The following is an 18,540-nucleotide window of genomic DNA, read 5'->3' on the forward strand; positions in this document are numbered from 1 at the left end:
TTCTTTTTTGGGGGGGGTTGCTTTTTATTTGAAAAAATATGCAATGTCATTGTGGATTGCAGAAGTTTCTATAGAAATTGCATAAGTTCTCTACAAAATCTTTTTCTTTTAAACATGGAAAAAGAAGGACAGTTAGAAACTGCAAAAAATTGTCTGTTTTGATGGTGAAGAATGATTTGTTGGCAGATTCTTACAAAAATTCTTCAGAATCAAAATGTTAGTGATTTGGAAAAATCTTGAAGTAGAATAATTTCACATGACCCCCTCTTGGAAGCTTTTAAGTTTTGCATTCTTTGCTCCAGCACAATTCCCACTGAAGAAATTCTTCAAAAACCAAGATTATGGATTCTTTTAAAAATGTCATTCCTTGCTTTTTGGGTACTGCACTAAGTTCTGTTTATATATCTTAATCTTATCCTGATTTATATGATCAAACCTAAGCATTCATGGATTTGTTTGGAGTCTGTTAAAGATATGAACTGAACCGCAAGATAGACAGTCGCTGCCCTACTGAGTTTGCAGGCTCTGGATGCCCAGGCTCTTCCAGCTGGATGTTGGGCTGCTATAGCAGCGTGCTGCCCTCTCTCCCGGCCATCCCAGCTGGAGTTGCCCCTGCCCTGGCTGTGCGGCACCGTGAGCGCTCCCTGGCCCTCCTCGCCATTTACAGGCCTGAGGAGCCGCAATGGGTGCAGGGGATGGGCTGGAGGCAGCGGTCGGTTCCCCCTGCAGAGCTGCAGCTGGGAAGGGGGTGAAAAAGCAAAACCCTGGGAACAAGCAGTGTGTGTGTGGGGGGGTGTGCACCTACACTTGGCATGCTCAGCCCAGTACGGGCCTCTGAGCTCTAAGGGACTGTCTGAACCAGAAAAAAATGGTGGTTTTGTGACCATGCTGGTGAAAGGACCTTCTAGTCACGTCTCTTCTGCCCTTTCAGCCAGACTGGCTTTTACTGTGATGCTAGCTTGCCGCTGTTAAGTAGCTGCTAGTTGTCACTCTGAAAAGTATTCCTTTGTTATTTCAGAATTACTGAGACACTTAATTGGCTGTTCATTAACTGCCTTAGAGAAAAATAAGATCTGATTAATCGTCATTTCAGCAAATTATAGCCTGTTCTACAGGCTAATGAAATTAAGCAGCGAAGAGCTGGCTTCCTACAGTTAGCTGTAACCTGCCTTAGCTGTGCAGCCCTCGCTGCCTGTCCCTGACCTGGAGGGCTTGAGGTGCAGAGGAATCAGAGGGGTCACCGACAGGAATCAGGGATGAGGAGCATAGAGTCCCATTTAATGGGGTAAGGACCACGGAGCACTGCTCAGGGCACAATGGAGATGATGCCTGTGCCTGGCAGCGGTACGAGTTGTGGACATAAGTGCAGACAGCCAGCAAGAGACATGTCTGTTGGCCGCAATTCCTGACCTTTGAGATCACTTCACTTCCTTTTTGTTACTTTTTTGTAAGCAATTGTCATTATAACTGATCAAGATAAAATTTCTGAGCTGAGATCATGAATTCATTATTGAAGAATGTATGTTTTTCTCTGAAATATTCCTATATAGTACATTATTTCAAGTTTTACTTTACACACATGGTGATTTCAAAGGTAACTGGTTTCAGTAAAATATGCAACAGGGAAGATGCAACCAGCACCTTTGCTTTAGAATAAAGGTCTGGGGTTTGAAGACAGGAAAACTCCACAGATGCATAATGCAATTGTTAGAAATCCCACACAAGGCATTTGCAGGTGTTACTCACAAGGCCAAGAATTTAAAAAGCAGGTTTCTCACATGAAATTGCTTTGCCTTCTTCTGGCCAAGAGTTAAAAGTGCCCCCAAAGCTTCTCTATTTTCTGCCATCTTTGTGTCTTACATCCTTCCTTCTCCAAGATCCCTGACTCTTGCTCCCCTTTAATCTCTTTTAGGGGCCCTTTCTCAGCTGTATAAAAGCAGCTGTAGCTGTTCCCCCCATCTGCCTAGGGCTGGCAGAGAGAGTAATAGAAACCTTCCGTTTCTTTGCCAAGTGGGGCTCCTTCAGCCTCCCTGCATAATTTGATTTAGAAGCATTTGAGGCATTGACAACACTGACATTGGCATTACATGGAATTTGCTTTCAAGAAAGTTGGGGAATAGCACAACCATTGACAGTTTGCACTTTGCCCTTTTCAAGACCTAAACATTCACGAAAAGCCTGCGCCAGGTTGGTGCTAGTTGTTAATCACCTGGGTGTTGGTGTGTGGCACTTAGGACCTGATGGTGTGGTTGGGGCTGGACGAGCAGGAGTGACAGGACTTGAGGACTATATCCCTTCTTCTCTGCACCTTCTCTGGTGTATGCAGCTTTGCAACTGGTTTAACTCTGACCTGTGCAGAATTTGTGAAGAAGAGGCATTTCCTTCTTTGGAGTGTAGTCTTCTCATCACTAAGCGTGATGACGATAGCAAATACAAAGCAGACATAGATGAATGACAATAGAACGGAAGAATTAATTGAAGAAAGCTTAGAGCCTTTTTTTTTTTTTTTTGTAGTAGTAGTAGAAAGGTTTCTTCCGTTAGCAGAAAAAAACTGAGATTGTTTCTCACTTAGCTGATGGCAACACTGGAGAGGAACGGATGGGAGTCTTGCAGCCCAACCCATGTAATGTCTTTGTTGCCAAAGATCCCGGACCAGATGCCCAGGCTTCGCTGGGTCTCAAGGGGCCTCACTGGGCTTTACCAGAGCTATCTCAGTGGGGAGCCTTGGTAGTGGCCATGGGGATGGCGATGGCCCCTGTGGTGGTGGTGGCCCGGAGCAAGGAGGGCTGGCCCCCTTTGATGTGGGGGCTATAGTCCCCTCTGCGCTGGGCACCCAGGGAAAGGGAGACAACGGCCTCAGCAGCCCAGTGAATACCCCGTCCCAGGGTTTGGTAGGTGGGAGCGAGCTGTTTAACAGCCCCATTTGGGTGGAGGAGGCAGCCCCGGTGCTGCCCGGGCTGTACCTGGGTCAGGCGGCTGTAGGCACGGCTTTGAAATGTGAAGCAGCTTCCTTAGGCATTGCGGGGGGTAAAAAGTGAATTAACCATATCATAGGCACATGGTACTTCCCTGCTCAGATTACACTACAAAATCTGGGCAGTTCCTAAGATAGAGCTGGAAAAGGGGATTTGGGAGTGTGAGCAGCACTTGGAGCAGAGCACAGCTGACATGGCTGGGAACAAAAGGTGATAGGAAAACTCACTGCATCTACATTGCTGCACATCCACAGGTCAGCAGAAATCCTTCCTAACTGGACATTTGTTGCAAATTTACTGGGAGAAGTGTAAAATAACTTTGTTTGAGTGCTGGCTTTGCTTTGTGCCTTGTGTTCTGCTAGTTGCAAAGACTGTATTTGCTGTGTTTCTCTTTGATTTTGTACTTTGTTTTCAGATTTACTTTCTAACTGTTCATCAGACTCTAAAGCTCTTGCTAAATATCTTCTGTTTGATAGAGTTTAAAGACTTAAGTAGATAGGGACGGATTTGCTTTGTTAGTTAAGACTGCTAAAGCTGTGTCTACTCTGCTCATGGACAAAGCTTTTGCAGTACGGATTTTTTTCACAAAATACTCCATAAGCAACACATGTGTTTGTGCTATTAGTCAGATCTTCGTGGACTTTTTTTTATCTTCTCCTCAGAAGTAAGCTTCTTACAAAAACAATTATTTTTAATGCTGCTTCTGGCCTTTTGACTGGGAATTCAGAGAGCATTTTACCTCATGTACTGAAGCGAAAGTTAGGTTTGTTTTTGTTAATGTAAGTCAAGAAGTAGCAATGATTCAGTGTGACAGGCTGAATGTGAGCCATATGAGCCGAGCTGCACAAGCATAAAGGATGATTGTGCTGTAAAATATCTCCAAGTAATTTAGATTTTGACACACTTACCACTTCTTAAGTTGCATTTCCCCCTCCCCGCCACTCCTGCCCTTCCCCCACCATCCAGGATCTGATGTGATGGAAAAATATATGCATTGTCTGTGGGAATAGTAATGGTTGGGCTAAAAGTGCTTTTGCTTCTGCAAATTTTATTATAGCAATAATGCAATGTGAGAGCTTCACAAAGAGATGATAATAATTGTATATGCTTACGTACATAGTCTTAAATAATGACTTTATGGGCTTAAATAGCTCAATTTTTAGATTATAATTCTTATCACTTAGAGCATGTGTCATCTGCTTATCTGTTGCACTAGTGGGTTTTGATACGCACCGATATATAGTAGTTTTCTGATTTAAGAAGTGTAACTTTTGAATTGAGCTGCTGGAGCACAGCTCACACGCAGCTCCCAGCGTGTGTAACAAGAGTTGCATGTTAGGGAGGACTGCTTGTCCCCAGGAAGCCCAGAGGACCGGGCAGAGTGCCACTTGAGTCCCACTCTTGGGTGGAGGATTTTATAATGCCATTTATTTCCAATTAAGCACTATTGATTTCTTTTGTGCGTGTTTTATTTTTTTGTTGTAGACTTTTTTTTTAATCTGTGGTTTCTCTGTATGAATGGCAAGTGAAGGCTGTTTTAATGTTGACTCAAATGATACATACTTATAGCAGGATTTTATGTCCAGCCTTTTTATTGATTAAACATCTGCAAGTCTTAGCATTTGGATGTAGAAAGGAATAGTAAATGGTAGTTAATTTCTGGCTAGGATTTCTTACCAATATGTGAGACGTGGGGTCGGGAGCCGTGTGTGTATGTGTGTGTGTGTAATATATTAGCGTAACATCTATAAAATAAGAGATATTTTAATGGCTTTTAAACTTGAAGATTGAGTTCTGTTCTCTTAGGCAGTGTATCATGCAGATACAACAGACACACACTGGGGTAAATGAGAACAGAATTTGGTTTTTCAGTGAATCTGTTCTAACCCATTGGCCCAGCCCAAGCCTTCCCCTGAAGTTATTAGAAAGGACCCTGCTGACACTGATGGAAGTGGGGATGAAGCCAGGCATTAAGATGGTCTAGATTGTGACACGCCTTTGCTGTTTAATGTTGAATGTGAAGTTTTTCAAGAAGCAAACAAAAAAAAAATTACATTGGATACTATTTTTAAGGCAAAATCCCAGCAAAATGTCTGTCATCAGGTTCCAGACGATTCCTTGCTTCACTTTAACAATGAGCTATCCGTTATATGGTCTTTATTTATGGAATGTTAAACAGTTTCTGGCATTACTGTGCCCCTGCAGGAAGAACAGATGGTACTTTTGAATGAGTTTTGCTATGGGATAAAATGTTCCAGGTCTTCAACAGATCATATCCATCTGTAAGAAAGGAATAGCATTTGTGTAAAATAAACAGGGTAGAGTCAAACAACTTGAAATCCTATACTGAGGGAAGAACAGTGGCTGTAGGCTGAGGTGGTAGTACACATTGGAAGGTAACGTGGAAAGCTATTGCTTAACATTGTTTTAAAGGTGAACACTTATTTTGGTTAAACATCCCAAATGGGAAATCTGATATATCAGAACTTGGAAGGCAGTGGTCAGTATATAACATGGTCAATATATACTGACAGTAGTCTCTGTATAACAGGAGTATGTTACATTTATAATCAGACAGATTGGCTACGTCTTCATCTTGTCTCCATGCAATAAAGTTCTGCCTTGTTTGATTTATAGAGCTTTGGCTCTCTGAGAATAGTGTGGAAGCAATGAAGACCCAGACCCTGACAGTCCTTATCATGTCAGTGTATAATGTAGCCAATCCTACAGAACTTAGCAGAACATCTCCATCGTGATGCACATCTTGCATCCTCCATAAAAGTTAGTTTTACAAGTCAAACAAAGGATTGGCAGAATTGTGAGAAGTTGCACCACTTTCCTTCTCCATTCATCTAAATGACCAGGAACTGCTAGGATGATGGAATCCATCATTTTTCAGAGCTCTGCTGCGATTCTTCCAGCTGGCCTCTCAGGGAATGATTGCTTTCTCTTCACTGGCCTCTGCGCTTCTGTGGTCCACATTCGGTGAAGGAATATCCCTTTCAGTTTATCCGAATTTCTTGCAATTCTATAAATTTTGTTCACATTCCCTGTAGAGTTCTCCTTTGCAAATTGAAAAATCACAGGCTCTTCAGAGTTATCTACGTGAAAATAAGGTAATTAATCATGTAAGGTCCCCGTATGGTGCATAAAGACAAGCTCACATCTTGAGGGGGCAATCCATCCATCATAAACAGATTATCAGTGAGAGTGGTTGCTCTCTGAAGTTTTAACCACCTCTCCACTGACTGTAGAGGAAGCTTCATCAGTGAGGTAACTTCTAGAAAACTGAAGTTAAACTGAACCTGTGATCTTTAGAGAATTTAAGTTCATGGTCCCCTTTGTTCTATTCTTGTTCTTTGAATACCCAAGATCACTGTATCAGCCCCTTGCTTTTAGAAGTGATTCTGCAAAGTAGTTGTACCTTTATATTATTGGAAATCTAGTGAAAATCTTCCTTCTCCCAGCCTCCAAAATCAGTCAGCTGGGCGTGAACGTCTGACTGGGCTGCCAAAGTGTTTAAAATCATTCTGGGGTGAGGCAAGGTTGTGCCACAGGAAGGCTCTCTGCAGGTGCCTCTTTCTGCCGGACGGCTGCATGTTAGTCAGGCCTTGGAGGCTGTATTTGTGGAAGCACTAACAGAGGAATTTGAGAGAGGACTGGAGAGCAGGAATACCTCTCATTTCACTTTCTTTAGTTTCCTCAGTGTTTGTTTTGCTTTGTTTTGTTTTGTCTTGGTTTTTAATACCAAATGTTCTGTGATTTGGGGAGACTTTATCTTTTACATATTAGTAACTTTGTCATCTTAATTTTTCTTGCCAGTCATGTGCTGGACTGTGCATAACTATTGTGGAGGGAGGGAGTATCAGCTCATTCTTCTTCCATTGTATTAATGATTTCTTTCCCCTTGCATAAATCATGTTTACAGTTGCAGGATTTCTTCAACTGCAAAATAAAATAGCTTCCTTTCCTTCCTGGAGAAAAGTGACCAAAACATACATATGTGTTTCAATATACCAAGACCAAACAAATTGTGTGCACTAGTCAATACCACCTTCATGGAGTATTGTTCATTGTAATGAAAATCAGATTGAATTTACTGTTTGGTTAGTGCATTCAACAAAAACAAGATGTTGTGAAAGGAAAAGTATTGTTTAAATTATATGCAACTCTATAAGGTAACATATAAGAATATTCAATCAGCATTTTATGTTAGTGGGAGTACCTGCATGTGCATCATTTAATGCAAAAAACGACGTTCTCATCAGTTGATTGCTCTGGATTCTCTCTCCAGCATCAGAGGAATACCTGGGTGTGGCCTGACATGAAAAGCAGAGTTAACATTAGTGTTTTCATTTCCCCAAAATTTTATATGAGAATATGGGGCTAGCTTGCTTCTCAGTATATTTGAAAGGAGCTGCCTTTTTCTCAGAAATGTTGGAGAAGTCTGGTTGGTTTCTTCAGTGATGACACTGGTTCTCTTCTGGGCAGCAGTTAAAGTAAAATCTCCATTTTGTTAGATACCTTAAACCCATAGTATGTTCCCCATTACAACAAAGCCAAATTTTGCAGTATCAGTGTTTCTGGATTGCTGAGATTTCTAATTTTGACTGTTCTGCCTTTAGTTGCAAGTATCATGGGTTTACTTGTATTTGTTGATGATCAGTAACTTAAAATATTCAGGAGTATGTGTTGCATATTTACACAGCAGATCATACTAGCTTTCTGTGGTAACAGAAAAAGTAACGTATAACTTACAAAGTAAACAAGACTTGCTCTTCTAATATTGTTCTGGTTTGTAGGGTAAATATGGTACAGAACCACAAATCATTATGAACGCAAGAACTACGTTTGTGCATCTGAGGGCAGAAGTTGTCTAGATGTATTTAGACATATGGCAAACTATCTGTTGGTGATCATCGAGTATGTCAGTTTGAGTTTCTGTACAGTATACAGAAAAAAAACAGTGGTCCTATCTCCACGAAATTATCCTCCAAATTAAGGTTGCACCTCAGACAGTTTGGATCTGGTCCAAAGCTACTGAAATCAGTGGAAGGAGTTCAGGATCCAGGGTTCCACAGGTGCAGCAGACAAAAGGGTTGGGCACCTTCCTTAGAGAGCAAAAGCATTCCAGGGGAGTACAAGAAGTATGTGTATTTTTGTTTCTATATCTGTTTATGTTGAAACCCTTCAGCAAGAATTAGTATTGGATACTTCGCTTTTATGAGTTTCAAAGTACTGGTCAGTGCTTTCATTTTATGACAGCCTCTTAATAGCTTTAACTCAGGTTGGTTATAAATAAATTTGCTGCTCAGAAGAGAAGAGGTCTTATCACTGAAGAAATGAACCAGAGTTTCTCCAACATCTAGTATGATGCCTCTTCTGAAACACTTCTCTAGATTTTAATCTTCACCAAATGATGTAGCATTACTGGCCTTGGCATCTCTTGAAGGATAAATAGGACTCAGAGCACTACCCATCAAGATCCTCTCTGGCAGAGTACCGATTCTGTCTGTCTGTAGGAGCTAGATGTCTTCCTGGTCAGCATGAAGTTTGGTTCATATAATTGTGTGCTACAGCAGATATAATAAAAGGTCCCAGGCAGTGTGTGTATTGGGTGCATGGGACCCTGACCTGCTTGTCCCATCACCTCAAGCACTCGCTGGCCGCTGAGGAGCAAAACCTTCCTCAGCCTCACGCCTAGCCAGTGAAGCACAGGCTAGTTTACATTCCAAAAATGGGAGTCACACAGCAACTCTCAGCTTCTCTTACACAACCCTTCATAGTCTTTGAAGATCAGTGAAGAATAAACACAGAGTGGAAGATGGGAGGAATTGCAAGCATAACTTCTATTAGTTACATCAGGCATTATTGTTGTCTCTGAATGATAGGCTCTGAGATGAAATAGCAGAGCAGGCATCTTTTCGCATTTTGGTATCCAACAAACCAAATTCATTCCATTATCTTTTATGGAAAGTTTGTGCAGGAACAGTTTTGATTGATGGATTACATCTGTGGCTGCTGACTGATTAGCAGCGTGATAGATGTAGCTTCATTTACAGGGATTTGCTTTCATTCATAAGAAAAAATAGAAGGTTTCTTTCCAGCACATTTTTTGCATTAAAACTTTTCAAAGTGCTCAACAAATGGTAGGCTTTGATTTCCATTTGTTTAATGCCTGTGGTAATTAACATTTCTGTGAGAACATTTTAACCAAATGTTCTAGTTTTTCCTCCATTAAAATAATAATTTCTTGCTTTAGCTAAAGAATTTAATTGGTATATATAATAACCCTGATATGGGATTTCTTTTGTCACCATATGAGAGGAAACTGTTCCTGAGGAACGATCATTGTTGCTTTTTCTGGACTTCATTAATTTATAATTGGCAATATGTCTCATGGTACATCCAGTCCACTTATTACAGATATGCTCTGTCTGCAGTCCATTGTCTCATGGCGTGGGTGGAGATAGGGCATGTATGTGAGTGCAGAAATAAATCTGAGTTCCTTTTCTTCATACCAAAGAATATCTGGGCAGATACTCAACCAGATTAATTAGCTGGACCTTTTTCAATGCAAAATTACAAGGCTGGATCCTTAACCCAGCCTGTCTTTGTGGAGTTGATTTCTAAACCCTATCTCCTCCTTCGTGGCTTGTAGAAAACCACAAGATTGGGAAATCAAGAAATGGGGCTGAGAGGCGGCAAAGCGGAGATGACTATTTAGTGATACCAGTACCAGTTTCTGTTGGGAGATGCATCCACCCTTGTATTTTTTTACACCTCCATTTCATCCTGTATCCATGGTTCTTGTGTGCAGGTTCAGGCACAGATTGGCCTCTGGCAGTGGAGGTCCTCTGCAACCTGTCCTGCAGTGAAGCTCAAAGATTTTGGTTCATGCCAGGCTTACTCTAGATAAGCCTTATGGGTAGAAGTAGTGGTCAGGACAGTTATTTCTTCTTGTGCTGCTTATTCTTGTCCCTGCCTTCTAACAGGAAGGCTCTCTGTTCAGATTAGAGCACAGCAAACTCTCAGGATCACTGTCAAGGGAAGACCTAGCAAATCTGGGATGATTCCAGCAGTAATAATGTGCTCAGGGCTACATAGAGGGCTGAAAATTTTGTAAATGAAAAATTCTGAGACCATTTACTGTAACAAAGAAAATGCAATCCCAATGACTCAAGACAGAGATACTTCCTCAAAGTGTGAGGTGGAGGTGAAGACGACAGCAATGATGCCTCCAAAACCTGGAAAGGATTGCAAGCAGCGGTGTGCTTGCGATGGATAAATTTGAGCTAGCATTTTATCCACTAGTTATAATAAGCTAAGGAGTCTTCCTTCTCCGTTTTTCCCCCCCAGCCTTTATCCAGAAGAATAGGGCAGAGAATGCCCTCTCTGTATGGAACAAAGACAGTGATGGCCTTGTGTGCTGTCTCTAAGTGTTATTTATTTAAGAGCCAGAGTACAGGCAGGACAGTGGGTGTGCAGAGGTTCACCTACTGTCATGCAAGTCTCAGCTAGGTGCGTTCTGCAGCTGGGAGAATGGAAGATGTATTTTCTCAGCTGTGGAGCAGAGCACAGCTAATGAAAGGAGTTGGTTTGTTGCTACAGTTGGCTGCTGAGAGCACGTTTACTCTCTTGAGGGACAGATCTGGATCCTGTTGAGTCATAAAGGAAAAGAGTTTGATCTTGTGTCCTTCTGGGGATTTTGCCACATTGTGAAAAATCATTGTGCCTTTTGAGGGGAACATGTCAAGATTCACAGTCTACTCCTAGGGAAATCCTGATTGTAGACAGCAACTGTATGTGTTGTGGATCAGAAGTGGTATGTTGACAGAGCTCTGTATAAAAGTTATGGAGAAACTGTGAACCAAATTAGTAAGAGACTATAAAATGTTCACTGTACAATATGTGTTATTTTCACCTCATCAGCAGATAGAATTTCATTATTAATCCTGACAATGACAAGGCCTGGACACATTTACTGAAAAATTATTTACTACGAACTTACTGTATTGACATTTTGTTTTGATATTCATTTGGAATTAATTGGCAGACTGAAGCAAACCCCTCTGAGTTACTCTGGAGAATCTCAAATCAAATTCTTCAATTCTGAGGCTGAAGCGCAGGCGATGCAGGAACCGCTGCTCCTCTGCCTGGTGAGCAGTTTTGCCTCACAGGTAGACTGTGGAAAACTGTGTTGCAGTTCCCTTCAGTCTTCCCTCAATGAAAACAGTTGTTAATTATTTCCAAATTGGCACATGGCGGTGCATAGGGCCGGAAAGGCCACTTGCTAAGCTGTCAGTTAAATAGTAGGCTTTCTTTTGCCTAATTTGTATTTTAGGGTGGGGGTGGGGAATTGTCATTTTCAACTGTTCCAAATGGGCTGCCTGAAATAGGTAGACAGTACCCCAGTGTGCTTCTCTTTAATGCCCAGATGCTCCAGCCAACATGCTTCCCAACAAAAGGAGAAGATCTGTACTACTGACTGTCACTGCTTAAGGCAGTGGGGTTCAAAGTGCTGGCAGGGCTCGTGCATAATAGAAGACTGGATTAAGAAAACAAACAAACTCAAAGCTTAGATCTGTTCCTTACAGGAAGTTTTAAGTAGCATCGTAGTAATTTCATTGAGGAAAGAAGAAATGGGGAGAGGGGATCATGGAGGGAGTGGAAATGAGATGCTCAGATTTTGCATGCCACTGTCCTTGAGGTTGCAGCTGGTTTTTTTCCTTGGTGAGAGTCAGCAGCAGCCCTGCAAATACGTGAACTTTCTAAAATACTGGGAAGGGGCAGAGGACTGGGGTATCCTGGAGGAAGATTAGGGAAGGAAAAGAGAAGAGAGAGAAATGTAATCCAGGACCTTGAAAGGATGCTTTTTGAGGAGCACCATTATGAGACTCTACGGGGGTATGTTCTGCTTGAGTTACTTACGGTTTCTTGCCAAAAAGTATCTAAATAATGGGGAGCATAGTGGAAACTAGGGATTTGTTTCTTCCTGAGAGGGAAGGGAGGAGTGCAGCTCTTCAATTAAATGAGAAAACTCCTTTCCTTCACTCATCAGAGCAGCTACCAGTATTGACAGCGTTCACATGAGCCCAGAGCATTGAACTGGTGCTGGTGACAGGACCTGGGGCAGGAGCTGTGCTGCCACATCTCCTGCGGCTGTCTCCACATATGTGCAGCTGCTTGAGGTGCTGTGGAGCTGAGGGACACACTCTGCTTGCCTGCTGCCAAAAGAGCTCTCTCTGTGCAAATTAGTTCATAACTTACGAGCTTTGACAAGTTTTTGTTGGCTGTGCCTTGGGAAACGTTTCTGAGTGGCTGTTGCTGAGTTTGCTTTTATCTTATCCCACATTTTTTTGGCTGTTGTGGAAATAGCTGGATTATTTAATTGTGTTTTTGAGATGCATATATAGTCACCTGAAACTTGGTGATGTAAAAAAAACCAAAAATGTGTATCAATAACAAACACATTCATTTTCACTAAAAAGAAAGAGTTAGGCTCTGCAGAGCTGTGTGACCCTGGCCCAGCTGCAATTACATGCTGAGCCTCCTGTGCACGGACACTGCACTTGCATTGTCCTGAGAGAAACTGAATCTTAGTTGGTTTGTCAGAGATTCCGTGGCAGCGTGCTTGGCATGTTTCAGCTGCCGTAGTCGCCCTGTCCATGCACAGCCCCTTTGCTGAGCTCTCCACTGCCAGCGTGTCAGAGCTGGGACGAGGACCAGCCACGTGCGCTGGGTGGGACGGTGTTTCTCTTTGCCTCCTTTCCCCCATGTGAGTCGTTTCTTGCTCCTCTGCAGCTGCCATCCTCCCACTGAGTCACTTTGGATCCGCTGCAGTGGCGACTCCCAATGACACAGAATTTTACTCTCCAGTGAGCCAAGTACCTGCCCTGTTATTTTTGGGCTGATCTGGGGTGAGGGGGAGCACTGACACAATAGACCCAAGGCATGATTCTCCCCTCCTCGGCTCTGCCCTGTCATTCACTTGGAAAAAGGCTGCTTTCACTCTCCGGGACTTTAAAAATGGCTTCAAAAGCTGCACATTCTGGAAGAATACGTCCCAGAGCTGCCTGGTCACTATTGCTAATGCTTGGCTACTTCAGCTGAAATACCTTGGGTGATGCTTTTCCATTACTGCAGCGTGTCAGGTTCCTGTTTGGATTTGAGCGTGGGGAATGTCCTGGAGAGCATCGGGAGCATCTCTGCCCAGGGGCGCTTCTGCTGGAAAGGGAGGTCTTATCGGAGCCGCATTTGGGAAACTGCGTGAGTTTTGATCCTGTGCTGCTTGCTCCTTGTTTGTCCCACTCTTGAGTTCTCTGTTGAATTAAGTAATGATCCTCCGGACTCCCAAATGTCCATTTTTTAAGCTTTTCCATGAAAAGAGGGTTAACAGTAACTGATTTTTTTATTGAAAGTAAAGCTGAGGAAAACCGCCTGCAAAAGCTATGACTTCTGAAAACAGGCTGATTTCGCCAAGAACTGGAGTGTTGACAACACTGAAGTGACTAAGCATCTTGTGCTTTACTTTCGATAAGAAAAAGCAGCTCGTTGAATTTGGATTTACGCTGGGGTTTATCCTGCCTCTCTTTTCTTTCTTCCCAATCCAGGTGCCCTGAATGAGAAGGCTGGCTTCAGCTCATCTCAAATTCCATTAATTAGCCAGCAGAAATGACTGGCTCTGTGCACTGTATGTTGCATAAGAGCAGTAAAGGAAACCCGTCTCCACTTTTCATTCATCCGTCTGGTGAATAGCACTTTAGTTACCTCTGCTAGGGAGATGGGCTGGGAGCAGCCAGCAGCAATCCCTTCCAGCACTTGGTGAGATCACAAGTTTCCGGATTGAGAGGGTGTGAAAGGAAGAGCTAATCCACTGGCTGGCACAGCCGAGTCAGGAGTTACCGGGTTTAGGGGTTTTTTTTCTGTTTTTCATACAAGAAAGATCTCTCACAAATTTCCATTTTCTCTTGCATTTAAAAGGGTTTGTTTTTAAATTGATATTTCCTTCCGTCCCCTCCCTTCTTCCTCCCTTAGTCTAAACTATGACCGCAGCCATTTAAGAGCTGCTGGCAGCTGCAGCAGACCAGAGAGGTCTGGCTGGGGAGAGGTGCTAAAATACACAGACCGGTGAAATACGTTAACCTTGTTGTTCGGTGCGGGCGTGCACATGCGCTTCGGCCTACCACTGTGTTTTTACAGTGCTTTCACCAAAGTGATAGAGAAGAGATTCAACATCACAGACCAGGGCTGTGGTTGGTCCCTGGCTACGTACAGCCTGAGCCTGGAGAGCCAGTTTGGACTGGGTAGCACTGGGAGACCAGGAGAACGGTTCATAGCTGCTCTGTGGGTTGATGAACTTGCTTTGTGCACAGGTGGCGAGTGCCACTACAGGATTTGCTTTCTCACGGCTTAGGGCGTAGACAGACTTCTTTTTTGTAGGCATGAAACCTGGGCGTAGATTAATGGATGAACCAAGTGGCTAACCCCCACAGCTGCACCCAGCAGAGAGTGTGCTCCCAGTACATGGCACAGGAGGCATCGCACGGCTGTATGCCACCTTCTGCTTTCACATCAGCCTTGCATCTGGCCCTGCACATTGTTCAAAAGGAGAAGATGTATATCAAAACAGCATTTCTATTTTTACCATCCTTGAAAAGGGCAATTTAGTGAGGAATTGAGAGTTAGGATGGAGAAAAGAATTGTTCTATCTAAACCTGTTTGTAGGGATCTGCAGCAGATTAAATCGCCGGTACATCTTCAAAGCTGGAGGTCAGCGGGTTCTCATGCAGGTGTTGTCCTCTGCAGTGGGCTGAATTTATTCTGTTTATTGCTTTTTGTTTATAAATGGCTGTGTCTTTTTATTCCATGAACATTTGAAAGAATGCTCTTGGTCCTGCAGTATCTCTTCCATACATGCACACCTTCTGCAGTTGGTCTGCCTTCTCTGGGGCAACCGTCACACAGAAATATGGTGTTCATGTGAAGTCTTTGAAGGAAAGCGCCTCCTGTCACCTCTGCTTACCTAGAATAAGCTTTCTGGTTCAGCACTGAAGTGAAACCATCTGGAAAAAGAATCTCCCAATAAAATACTCCTCTTAATTTAAAGAAGTTGCACATTTAAAATGTCTAGATCTTCTGTGGGAACACACTGGTTTCATCAACATTTTCAAGTAATACAGCTGAACTGTTTTAATCAAGTCAACATTCTTCCTTTCGACTTTATGTTATGGCTTTGATTGAAGTAAATCACTTTGAGTATATTGTTTTGCAAAAACGTCAGAATTTATAACTTTTTGGCCCTAAATTGAATTGAAGTAAGCATTTTGAAGTCTTGTTTTGTTCTACCCACTTCCCCTGCCAGGAGACAGGAATATGATGTTTTTCAGCCAGTGTTAGTTATAATTTTGATGGTATTTGCTGTGAGCCTTGGATGTCCTGTCACACAGATACTGGTTTCATCTGCAATGTGAAGCATTCTCATTTCCTTTTCCATGAAGATGTGTGCCTGTAGTTCATGTTCATTTGGACTCTTACTTTTTTAAGCTGGTTTTCCATAAGGTGTCTTTGCCTTGCCTTTCCTAGGAATCGTTTTTAAAGAAGGAATTGAGGAATAAGGAACTCCTTTGTGGTCTGACCATCCTCTCTTTGCTGCTGATTTGCCTCCCAGGTTTACTTCTGTTGACTTTGAGGGACTTAGTCCCAGTCCAGAGCATTGGCCCTCCCTTGCATGGGCACTCATGCTTTCTCAGGACGCACTGTGTGCACAGGACCAGCAACAGCTACTTTAATAGTGGCCCAGTACAACTCCACTAAAGCCAACAGGGTTAGCACTTGAACCAAAGGAGATCAGGATATGCAGCACAGCAGGTTAGGAAACCGCACAAAGGACATAAATTGAAGTCTTCTGGGTCATGAAGCAATGCATGAGGACTGGGGTGTCACTTGGGTTATCTTGCTGTAGAGCTCTGTAAAGCTCTCAACAGAGACTATGAAAGACCTTTATTTTAGGTGTGCAGGGCTTAATTTGTTGTGACATCTCGCCCAACTGAGCAGTGAAAGTCAATGACACTGATAACAGTGGGTGAAGGACAGAATTGAGACTAAAAAAACCTGATTGTCATTTAGGTGAAGCCCTTGCGTATTGTCCCAGTTGCGTAAAAGGACATTAAAGCATGAAAATAGTTAATGGAAACAAATTATTGCAGTAATATCTACTGATATGAAACTCCCCTATCCTCCAGAGATAGCGCATTTTTTACCCTCTTGGTATAGACACCTTTATTTCACAGCTCTGGCTTTTGATGCCATTACCAAGTAATTAGCTGCTGTCTCTAGAGCATCGTTTCAGCAGTGGGGAAGGGCAGAGATCCAGAGGCAGTTGCACATCAGCTGCGTGGGCTGGCAAGAGCACACACACTCTGTTTGGAGGGATGCGTTTTCTCAGTAGGGCTCAATAGTCGTGTCTGCGCGCTTCACTCAAAGCTGTTTTTCTCTGTGCCTGAAGTAGAGACTGTTTCTTTGATATGCAAGTTTATGGGAGGGGGGGTGGGGATGGGTGGGAGCGATGGGTGTGGGGAACAGATGGAGAAAGCACAGGGGAAAATGCAATGGTTTCAAGGAATAGAAAGAGATACTTTTGTTGGAATCGTTACACCAGAAACAAGCAGCCTCTGATGAAGGAAAGTGAGCCTGAGGATAGGGAAGGTTGTGGTGTTATTAACAGAAAAAGGGTTTATAAGGGTTTCAGCTTTATCAGTTCAAGGTTGGTAGCTTGAGAAACCAAATGTTGAGGGATGTGGAAGTGATCAAAAGAGAAAGGTTACAGAAGGACTGAATATAAGGCATTGAGCAGAAAGCGTGAGAGGTGGGGAGCAGGGACAGGGCTTGCTGTGGGAGAGGGGCCACCAACTCTCCGAACCTCTCCATGGGGGAGAGGCAAGGGAGCAAGGAGAGCAACAGAGGAAAAACGGAGGTGACCTGGACAAGCAAATAAACCCTTGGACCAAAAGTGGGTGCAGATGAGGAGGGGAGGAGGTAACTGTACAGGGGAGGGCAGTCAGGCAGCTGCTTTCACGAAAACAGGACTGTCCCGTGATAAACCCTCAGCTGTTCTTGAACTTCTAGGCATGCTAGATATCAATTATGACTGGCTTTCTGCTGCTTGCTTAGGAGACGAGTTAATTTGGGGGTTTCCTGTTGGGCGATCAAGTTCATGCCTGGGAAGTGAGTGCTTGTTTTGGGGAAACCTGAACGTATGAGCAGGGCAGGCAAACACCGTTCACAGGGGTGTCCTGCTCCCATTGTCACATTGACCCGACGGGCTGTGCTGCACCAGGACAGCAGTAGTTGACTGTGAGTAGTTGCCATTTGGATATAAAGTGGATGATGCGCACAAGCTTGCCCCTTATGCGACCCACAGGAGCTGATTACCCAGGCAATGCTGTGCCCTGCCTTCGTGCACTCAGAGGCTGGCCGAACCTGGGGCTGTGACACCCAAATGGCCCACATCGGGGTCCTGGGGCTTTCTGAGCCTGGGAAGCACTGATGCAGGAGAGGGAGTGCAGGCCAGGGCAGAGCTGAGCTCAGCTGCCGCCAGCAGTGCTCTGGCAAGCACCGAGTTTGACCAAGGGACTTAAGTGCACTGAAGCATTAAAGCCAGGAGGTACCAATGGGAGGGGATGGTGGCAAAATCCTGCTGTGGGACCCTCACAGAAGCAGCTTCTGTAAGCTTTAATTGTCCTTCCATTCATTATTTCCCACCTAAAGCTATGTAATAATTACAGATTTGGATTACCTGGAAAAGCTGCTGAAAGTAGGATGAATTATTAATTCGCAGGCTGGATTCTGAAGAATTAATTTCAGCACCACATATTGAAAATTCTCCTTCATACAAAATACCGTAGTTTTGAGAGCAGCTCTGAAAAAGTGAGATTCTTCCAAGCCATTATTATACTTTCTGACAATTATATTTTTCCTTCAATCAGTATGTTTTAGCACACTCAACTAATACACTCAAATTAGTAGTAGAAAAACCTACATTTGTAAGAATTATATCTCTGTACAATGTACTGAAGTAATTCAAATTCCAGGGCAGAACTATGGAAATTCTTAGCACAGTTTGTCCATATCTTATCAGAACAGGCACGCTTTTCCCACAGCCTGGCTGCTTTCCAGCAGTGCCGAAGCAGACTTGTTGGAAGCCCAGTTTGAATGGGAGAAGTAATCTTTCTGAATGGATTTTTTTGGCAGGATTCCTGTTGCGTGTGTGGTTTATTGTTCTTGGTGATGTGACTACATTTTACCCCATAGATAAATGTTTTAGGGTCTTTATTTTTTGATGATGGGAGGGGTTCTGGAAAAATAATCAGATCACTAATTCTGTAAAATTCTATAGGCAGACTTTTTTCTGTTTTAACTACTTTTCCATGTTAATTGTGTAGGTTTTTGAGCATGCTTTTGATATAAAGGACAACAGCTGATTTACTTTAACTCCTAAACTTTCTATGATCAAAGGGTTTAGTAATTAAAAATCGAACAACTTTACTTTCCTCAACGCATTTTA

The 18,540-nt window shown here is 43.1% G+C and overlaps 1 protein-coding gene across 3 annotated transcripts in view; it reads left to right on the forward strand.

The window, feature by feature from the left end:
• FBLN2 (fibulin 2) overlaps positions 1–18,540 on the forward strand; it is a 109,603-nt gene that overhangs the window by 8,853 nt on the left and 82,210 nt on the right. For 2 of the 3 annotated variants that reach the window (XM_069769855.1, XM_069769857.1), the window contains exon 1: positions 3,111–3,229. The exons of the other annotated variant lie outside the window; for it this stretch is intronic. The gene's annotated coding sequence lies outside the window, so the exon portion shown is untranslated. Of the gene's footprint in view, positions 1–3,110; positions 3,230–18,540 lie in introns of those variants that run through there. 3 annotated transcript variants of the gene reach the window in all.

The sequence above is a fragment of the Haliaeetus albicilla genome, chromosome 24, assembly GCF_947461875.1.
Source record: "Haliaeetus albicilla chromosome 24, bHalAlb1.1, whole genome shotgun sequence".
Lineage (NCBI taxonomy): Eukaryota > Metazoa > Chordata > Aves > Accipitriformes > Accipitridae > Haliaeetus > Haliaeetus albicilla.